This window comes from Papaver somniferum, chromosome 6 (genome assembly GCF_003573695.1).
Source record: "Papaver somniferum cultivar HN1 chromosome 6, ASM357369v1, whole genome shotgun sequence".
In the NCBI taxonomy this organism is placed as follows: Eukaryota; Viridiplantae; Streptophyta; class Magnoliopsida; order Ranunculales; family Papaveraceae; genus Papaver; species Papaver somniferum.
Window position 1 is genome coordinate 76,493,251 of NC_039363.1, and position 10,137 is coordinate 76,503,387.

General features: G+C 39.0%; 1 pseudogene; it reads left to right on the forward strand.

The window, feature by feature from the left end:
* The first annotated feature begins 6,056 nt into the window (after positions 1-6,056).
* Positions 6,057-6,156, forward strand: LOC113292046 (annotated as a pseudogene).
* Positions 6,157-10,137: the final 3,981 nt, after the last annotated feature.

The window sequence follows — 10,137 nt, forward strand, 5'->3', positions numbered from 1 at the left end:
AAAGAAACACTTTTGATACATATACAAAAGGAAACAAAAGATTACATGACACTTTGCAAGAGGTAGCCCTTTTTGATGCACCCAGTTAAATTCGATGGTTGTCTTTCTTAATGTAACCTCCACCTTCTATCCCAACCAACCAAAGAACAAGCTAGTCAAGTTTCGTTCAGTATTCTAAAGTGATTGGCAATCGTAACTTCCTATCAAACACCTTGAAGATCGAGGCCATACATGTATTGGTAGATCGTGCGCGTGCAAATTTCTTATCACTATGTGAATTGTGCTAGAATCAGGGTGCCTAAATATCTAGACTAAGACTCCTAATAATTACATATTTGCACAAGAGTCAACATTTCAAGGTAAATGAGCTCCATTTTTTTTATGATTTTTCATTTTTTAATTTTTTTTTGGAATTTTTCAATTTTTTCAAAAGAAGGAGTTCGTTTTCAATTATAGCATATTATCGTGGTATCTACTCTATACCCCCAAACCTAAACTAAACATTGTCCTCAATGTTTCAAAATATGGAAAGAATTAAAATGCAACATATGGAAAGGGACATGCTGAGTAGAGTAAAAGGAGAGAGAATACCCGATTTCGGCGAAAGCAGAATTAAAACTCTGTTATCCAAGGCAAAACTCCAACATATTCGGAGTCACAATGGATGAGCACAAAATATATACAAAAGGAAATTTAACTAACACATTATCTACAAGAAAATTTGGTTTTTAATGGGATTGGACTTTTTGGGAAAAATTTGGTTTTGTCGGGAGACATTTGGCTTTGATGGGAAAAAGAAAATTTTTGGTTTTTTAGGGAAACATTTGGAAAACTTTGGTTTTTATGGGAGAAATTTTTGGTTTTTGAAATTGGGAGCAAGCCCACTGTTGGTCCTCTAATGGAATGGGAGGAAGGCTGCGGCCCACGAAACACTAAGTTTTAATTTTGAAAGTTTAATTTGGCCCAGTTGGTTAAGGCCCGATGTTTGTTTTAAAACTTTGGTTTCGAGGTCCACTCTTGAGTGGAAACAAGCCCACAATCGGTTACAAGCTCAGCTGGGTTTAAACCCAGAGTCCAAAATACAAGTCCAATGAAAGAATTTAAACAAGCCCACAATTAAACAAACAAGCCCACAAATAAATTATTACAAACCCAACAGAAAATAAGAGAAGCCCAAAAATTGGCTTTAATATTACATGCCCACAATTAAAAAATTGGAAGCCCACAATTCGGGTTCTCTTAAATGGGTTACCTTTCAAGCACAGCCCAGCTGCTCTGATATTGTTGCAAAAACCCAGTTGGGTTTTGGTTCTTTTCCTTGGTGGCGTCCCAGCAGAGGAAAAACAGGTTCAGAACAGCAGGTCCAACAGCAATTGAAGTGAAGCAGATGCAGATGCAAATGCTATGCAGTGAAATGCAAAAATAGCTAATAAAACAACAAGAAAAACACAGCACCAATCCCCGGCAGCGGCGCCAAAAACTTGGTAGGCCTCAAAGATATTAAATTTAAATGCAAAATGTTCCCCGGTAGCGGCGCCAAAAACTTGGTGGGCCCGGGAAAGCGTGAAAATTAAGCGTAATAAAACGCGGGCCTACAGTAATACCGCAAGTGCACGGTCGTCGGTTGTAGCTCGTGCAAGTACGGGTCGATCCACAGAGACTGGGTGTGTTTTGTAGTTTCTAGCTATTTTGGGTTCTAAATTGCTATTGGGCTTTTGAGTTAAGGTGATAACAATGGGCTATGGGCTTTGGTACCAATGGATTATGAGTACCAATGGGCTTTGATTAAGCTTCTGTTTTGGACTATGGGCTTGTGTGATAATGAAGTGCTTTGGGCCTTGGGCCTTTGAAGTGAACTGAGCCTTGGACTCAGTTGGCTAGGTGCTGAAATGATCTAGGCTTGTGGTTTAATTGGCTGGGCCTCTGCTCCAAGAGTGAATTGGGCCTTTGGCCAAGCAGTTAACTGGGCTTATGGTCCTTGAACAATCAATGGGCTCTTGGCCTTTTAACCTGGACTGGGCTTATGCTGTGAGCCAAACTCAGTTGCAGCAGCAGCAGTGGAAACCAGGTTGCAGCAGCAGCAGCAAGGAAAAGAAAGCAGCAGCAGCAGCAGTACTGCACAGCAGGGGAAAGAAAGCAGCAGCAGCAGCAGCAAGGAAAAGGCAGCAAGCCAAGGGGAAGAAAACAAGGCAGTAGCAAGTAGTAAAAGCAGTGAAGCAAAGGTAACAGTGACAGAACAATGAAACTAAACGAGAACAATGGAACCAAGGCCTAAGCCAAGGGCAGGGGTGTGAAGAAGACAGTGAAGTAAAAAAAAAGGAAGGAAAAAAAAAGCAAAGCCAAGGCAATGGCTTTAGGCATTCATCTAGAGTGGGAAGAGAACCAGCTTGCTCACAGTCACTAGTGAGCACTAGTTTCTCCCCACTGCTCAATCAACTCAATGCTCTAAGGCTCTAACCTAGCATTGACACACAACAGTAAACTAATCCTAACATTTGAGAAGCTAACAATTGACAAAACAAGTGAACTAACATTAAACACAAAACTAAACATTAAACACAAAACTAACAGTAAACTATCAGTGAACTATTGAGAAAACAGCAACGAAGGGAGACAGTAAACAAGAGTGATGAAAGAACACTAGGATGTTGAATCCACCATTAACCTAAGGGATATTCTACTCACAGCTAAGAAAATTACCAAAGTGCTAATTGTCTGATTAAAGCACAACTAGTCTAAGGGCTTAGCAACACTGAACATGAGCTGCACATGATGAAGACTATCTCAGCTGGTTCATAATTTCATCTAGTCCTAGCATTTGGGATTCAGAACATTCATAACAGAAACAGTACAGAACATTACATCAAATGGAGAAACTGAACAATACACAGAACATAGAAAAACATGGATAGCAAAACATGGATAGCAAAACATGAATTGAAACAAGAGAAACTAAAACTGAATTTGGAATTAAAATTGAATCTACAAATACAAAACAGGGAAGAAAAAATCTACCCAAGAGGAACTGGCTAGTCCAACCCTCATGGGGATACACTGGCTAGTCCAGAGATCCTCTCTCATCCTCCCACACATCCCCTATTTATACATATAAGAATAATCCCCAAAAATCAGTGAAGTTAGGGTGTACCCAAAAATCCAAAATTCACTCACCTAACACACTGATAGCAACCCAATCAACCAACCCATGCTTCAATTAGACGTACAATTGATTTCCCCCAAAAAGTTCCCAAATCAGAAAAATTAGGGTTCTTATAAAAATTATTAAAATTTACCTAATCACTGTTGACACTGGTAGATGTCGACCCATGCCTCCAATCCTTCTCCTGATGCTTCTCTTGTTCTTCCCATGCCCTAATTGCTTTTCTAGCTCATCTATTTCATCAACCCCTAACCTAGGGTTCCTGTGAGAGGAAAAGATCGAGGAATTGATGTTATAGAAAGCTAGAGGAGTAGGGGAATGATGGCTCGAATGGTGTTGGATGAGTGATTTGGGGAGAAGATGGTGGAGTGATTTGGGGAGAAGATGGTGGTACTGTTGCAGAGAGGGGGGGGAAGAGAAGATGGAGTCGATGGTTTTAGGGTTAAGGCATGTTTGGCTAATGGGTATAGAATGGGGTATTAGGGTGTTGAGCGGGTTCAGCGAGGTTTGATGATCTGCGACAAGGAGCGATGGATGGGAAGATGGTAGGTGGATCCAACGGCGATACGGAGGTAAGCGTGTAGCGACCGTCGGATGAAGGGATGTAGCAAAACGGACGACCCAAGATGGAGATGGGCGTTGTGATGTAAAGCGGGGGCTTCGGAGTTTGATGTGCGATGATGGAGCGACCGTAGGATGCTGAAATGCTTCGATCTGACGGCTGAAATCCGAGACGGGCTTGGATATAGAAAATGGGTTTGGGTAAGGGTTTTGGGCCTTGGGTATGCCAAGCCCATATCTTCTTTAAGAACAATTCTTCCTCTTCAAGCCCACTTCTAACCTTTTGGTCTTGTGCACGACATTCTTCGCGGCTTCCTTGCGTAATTCCTCCCGTCTTTTCACCACTCTTCAGCTTTTTTCCGCTCCGCAATTCATCCAGACTTTATTTATTACCTAAAAATGCAAAATTAAGTAAGAAAAATATTTATTCTTTTAAACAATGAAAATACAAAATATGGGATAAAATGTAGAATTAATGCGCAAAAGATGAGTTAAATGCCAACAAAAAGGGATAAATATATACATTATTTGGCACCCATCAGTGTCTAACATAGGGGTAGAATCTAATAGAGCATTCACTTTTTCAATAGTGCTATCGTCATCAAAATCTAAACCAAAATGGGATAGACAACTTTCTAATGGGTCTTCAAATAAAATGTTTGGTAATGACTTCTGAACTAAGGATTCTATCATGTTCATCTCTTCAACACATGTGTCATCTAGCTCATAAGGTAGCTTACTGACATTAAAAATGTTTATCTCTATAGTCATATTACCAAAAGATAAATTCATCACACCATTTCGACAATTAATGATCGCATTCGACATAGCTAAAAACGGACGACCTAAAATCACAGGTATCTGGTTCTCTGGGTCAGGGACAGGTTGAGTATCTAGGACCACGAAATCCACTGGATAGATAAACTTATCGATCTCAATAAGGACATCCTCAATAACACCTCGAGAAATTTTAACAGACCTATCAGCTAACTGCAGTGTTATCTGAGTAGGTTTCATTTCACCAAGTCCTAGCTGTAAGTACACATGGTACGGAAGTAGGTTCACACTGGCTCCTAAGTCAAGTAAAGATTTTTCTACCCGGCGTTTACCTATTGTACAAGTAATGTTAGGGGAACCCGAGTCTTTGTACTTTGGAGTTGTAGTTTTTCGAATAATTGAACTTACGTGACTAGCTAAAAAGGCTTTCTTATGGAGGCTAAGTTTTCGCTTTCGCGTACACATATCCTTAAGGAAATTGGCATAAGCACGAATTTGCCTAATTGCATCTAATAAAGGAAGGTTTATGGTAACTTGCTTAAAAACCTCCAATATGTCATTAAAGTTCGATTCCTTATTTGTTGGTACTAATAGCTGAGGAAATGGGGCTCTAGGCACAAAATCATACCTCTTATGAACTGAGTTGGCATCATCAGAAATTTTATCAGTTTCCTTAGCTAGTGGTCCTGAGGGGTGAACTATAGAATGTTCACTATCGGGCATGGTTACCTGATTGTCTACTATTCTACCACTCCTAAGGGTTCTAATAGCATTCAATTGATTCGATGGTTTTGTACCTACTTCATGAACTCCTCTAGGATTGAGATTAGTCTGACTAGGGAACCTACCATTATCTCTCTCACTTAAGGTCTTAGATATTTGGCCGACTTGAAGTTCTAACTTAGCAAGGCTCTGAGAATTAGTTTGAAAATTCTGCTTGGTTTCCTGTTGAAAACTAACATGGCTCTGTGCTAACATTTCCTGAGTTTTTGCTAACATCTTAATAGATTCCTCTAAGCTAGTCGTTTTATTTTCTGGGCCTGATGTATTTCTAGTGTAGCCAAAACCTGGGGGAGCATTAGAATTATTAAACTGACCCTGACTCTGGCCCTTAGACCATGAAAAGTTCGGATGGTTTTTCCAACCAGGATTATAGGTTTCTGAATATGGGTCAAACTTCTGACGATTATCAAACCTAGTGTTATTATATAGAGCATTGGCTTGCTCTTCATTATTCTGGCCTTCCCAAAAAGGCTCAAATCTACCACTAGTGTTACCCACTTCTAAAGCTTCTAACCTTTTCGCTATAGCAGCAATTTTGGCCTCTGATTCATAGCCTCCTTCTACCCTATTAACGTTTCTTCTGCCGAGAAGAATTGTTTTCTGGGGTCCCCTACTACTTTCCCATTGTTGGGTCTTTTCGGCGACTTCATGCAAATATGTCATCGCGTCATCAGCTGTTTGGTTCTCAAATCCGCCAGTACACATAGATTCTACTGTGGTTGTGGTGGGATAATCTAAACCCTCATAAAGGATCTGAACTAACCTAACCTTCTTTAAACCATGATGAGGACATTGGGCTAATAAATCATTGAACCTTTCCAAATACCTATACAAAGTTTCTCCCTCTTGTTGAGAAAACGTGCAGATTTGCGTCCTAATAGACAATGTTTTGTGCCTAGGGAAAAACTTGTTCAAAAAGGCAGATGTAAGTTGTTCATACATTTCGATTGACCTGGAAGCCAAACTATATAGCCACGATTTAGCTTTATCATTCAGGGAAAAAGGGAATAACCTATGTTTCAAAGCATCATCATCTAGATTTCTAATCCTGAGGGTACTACAAATTTCCTCAAAGTCCCTAACATGGAAATAGGGGTTTTCATTTTCTTTCCCTAAAAAGATTGGGAGCAGCTGTAAGGTCCCAGGTTTAAGTTCATAAGTTGCTTCCGTCTCAGCTAACCTGATACATGAGAACGAGTAGTCCTAGTTGGATTCAACAAATCTTTCAAAGTTGCCATTTCTGGCGATATCGGAGCAACAAGGATTCTCTCCTCAGTCAAAGGACGTTCAAAAACAGACTCTTCAAAAGTCGGACTCTCTAGATTGAGGTAATCGAGACGCTTCGAACTACTAGGTTTCTATTTAACAAATATACCTAGTGCGTCTCTTTTACGTTCAGGCATACAATAGAATTTTCTAAATTGGAAGGGTAAGCAAACACAGATCAAGGCCGACTCAATCAAATCACACCTATTGATTTATAGCAAACAAAAAACATGATGGCTCCACTTAGATTTTTTCTAGACAAGCTTCTAATCCTTCGAACGGGATTTCGTTACAATTTAAGCAAACCCCTCTGGAATCAATTCGAGTTAAAGTAAGTTGAATAGAGGCGAGGGAAGCTCGGTGGAGCTTTGATACCCAAGGCCTCACCGGTATTACAAGGCGGCGCAGTCACGCATTCAACTTACAGAAACCGTCAAGAACTTTGAAGTATGCTTAAAAGAGTAACCAATATTTTTCGAATGACTTTCCTGTTAATCTCGTTACCCTATTGGTCTCGTTCTATTCAAAATTTTAGGCTTAGGTTCGCGTAGGTTACGTGTTCCTAAAGCGGGCAAGAAGAGAACGGTGATGAAATCCGAACCCTTATCTTGTATGGCCAGGCCTTGCCCTTTACTAGAAAAATAAATGTCTGTATTCAGTCCTCAACATATATGCATACGAAGGAGTCCAGTAACTCGCTGACAGGGGATTCACGAGTGTTTAGAATCTTACCTCCCGTTCCAGACGGGGGATGAATCGGTTGTAGTCGACTCGGGCCACTGACTCCGATGTCAAGTGTACGAACCCAAGGTGCAGAGACAATATCGTAATTGTCCTCTTTCTCTGCAAGCAATTTATATTTAAAGTACCCTTCCGTAGGGTAATAAAAAAATAATGTCCCAAAGTCCAAAAGTCCAAAAAGAAAAGAAAAATTACAAAAATTGTCTAATACAGTTTTTTTTTTTTTAAATTGTCTAATAAACCCTAATACAGTTTTTTTTTTAAAGAAAATAAACAAACCCTAAACTAAAATTGTCTAAAATAAAATTGTCTTCTTTTCTGTTCTTTTTGCTTTAATCTTTAGCTCCAAGTCTTTATGAAATCACCAAACTCTTTGGCTCAATTTTCTTTATGATCCGGAACCTGTAGACACAAGATAAATACCCAAAAACATAAAAAAGAACAAAAATAATAATAAAAAAAATAAAAAATAAAAAAATCTAAAACCCTAAAAACAAGTCCGCGTCGGCGGCGCCAAAAATTGATGTAATTTGTAGATAGTGGTAAAAAGTGATTCGATTCTCGAACTTGTGAAGGATAACTTTAGACTTAAATTCAAAACTAAATAGAAAACTCGCTAATAATTATAACAAACACTGACAAAGTTGGTATCAATAATAAAAGAACACTGAGGCTAAGATTCTATTATTTTCCAGGTTCAAAGTGATATGGTCCAAATATTTATATTTATGCAATTTTCTCGTTTAATTTGATTCTAAAATGTTGCAACTAATAGATTTTCAAAAGTAATAATTGTAAATACCAAGTATGAAGCATCAAGAGTCTATAAACTAAGCATACTCCATCAAAATAGATCACAATCACTCAAAAAAAAATCATATTCAATAATAGTTCAAGGCAAATAATCATAATAATAATTGTAATAAATTAAATAAAATAGATTGTACCGCTTTTTGTTGGAAAAAATAGCTTCCTCTATCGCCTCAGCAATGGGTTTAGCTTCTCATATTAATCATGATCTCAAAATAATTGTTTATGGCTCAAAAGATGATTAAAAAGATGAAAAGTGATAATACAGACGATTCACAACAGTTTGCTGGTGTTGCAGAATCACTGTTACAGGGAGAAATAGTAGCTAAAGACCTAATGCAACATCTGTGATGAACGACACATAGGTACTGCTGTGAAACAACGATAGTTTGCTGCGACAGTTGCTTGTGCGTCAATGTTCTTCGTGTTCTTCCTCTTCAGCAGCAGCAACAGAATAGGGTATTTTTCTGCAACTCGATCTCTGGAGCTCTGTGGTGTTCTAAACTTCTCTGAAAGGATTCGTCCCCCTTATATGAGACTCGAAACAACTTATATGTACTCTACAGGTGACGATATTTCGAGAAAGATTTCAATTATCTTCCCGGTCTCTTCTCTGCAAGTCACGGACTTTTCTGCCTTTCCTTTTTCTTCTACGCGTAAACTGAGTTAACCAATCCTCCAGAACTCTCTCAAGACCCTAATAAAATATTTATACAATCTCTTATTTCCATCCTTCCACGTAACTTCCACATATTGAAACAGAAAAATACCCGATATATTATCATCTACTCTGTTTTAAGAAATCTTATTTTTTTCCATTAATAAATCCCCCAACTTCCCTGTTTTGATAAAACAGGCCAATCACCGTACGATCCCGTGAAAAAATCCATGAAAATATCTCTTCAATCTTTCCCAGGACCCGAGAAAACTATCCTCCCCTGTGTTTCGTGAACTGATTATCCATCCCATTTCAATCGATCCAAACTCTCATAATAAGCATGTATGCTCTTGATAAGTCAGCCCATCAAAAATCAGCCATTGAATCTCGTTATTTCACGTCCAACTGATGCTCCCAAATTCACGCAGGTAATAATATAGTTTCCCGCCAAAATTGTGTTTGAACGATGAAGAAAAAGGGGATGCCCTTATCCTATGATGGGGTGTAAATAGCATGCGGCAGCAAATAGTAAAGAGGATACCCCTTAGTAATTGAAGTTCCCCTTATCCAAACTGAGAGTCCAAATAGTAATTTTCTCCCACGAGCGCAAATACCACTTTTCGAGCCAATTTTCCCGCAAAAGCTTATTTCTCCAAAAACACCTACAAAAACATAAAACACCATAATAATTACAAAAATGAGCCCTAAAAATATATAGAATCGAGACAAATCGGACACAAAAATGTGTCTATCAAAGACTGCCAAGCACATTCAGCAAGACATGTCCGCATCAAAATTCTCTCCAAAATGGGAAGGTCCCTATGTGATCACCAAGGCTTAAAACACTGGCTACTACAAGATTATTAAAGAGGATGGAGGTAAATTGGAAGCAGTCATCAACGGAAAATGGCTCAAGGCATACTACGCCTGACCATCGTTCAATCTCTTGCCGCCTTGCAGCGCAACAATCAGGCATTGTCACTCTTCTCACATCTCAGTTATTAAATTCTCTATTAATAAAAACATGTTGATGTAAACTCCATTCACTTAACAAAATCCAATGCGATTTATTTTCCAAAGCAAGGTTCAAAACCCCAAAAAAAAAAAAACGATCCAAACATCATTGTGCCTACTTATTCAAGACAAAAGTACGACTCAGAAAAGGCCGTCCAACAAGTTGTAATTCCTTGAAAGCATCATTTTCATCCTTTCTTGATACCTTTCAGTACTACTCTTCAAGTCTCGGATCGCCTGCTCCACCTTCTGAGATTCCGCAGCCAAGGACTTCTCCTCTTCCAAGATGGCTTTCGTAGCAGGGAAAACATTGGCGATGATACCAGCTCGATCAACTTTGACAACATCAAGGCGCTGACGCAGCCAA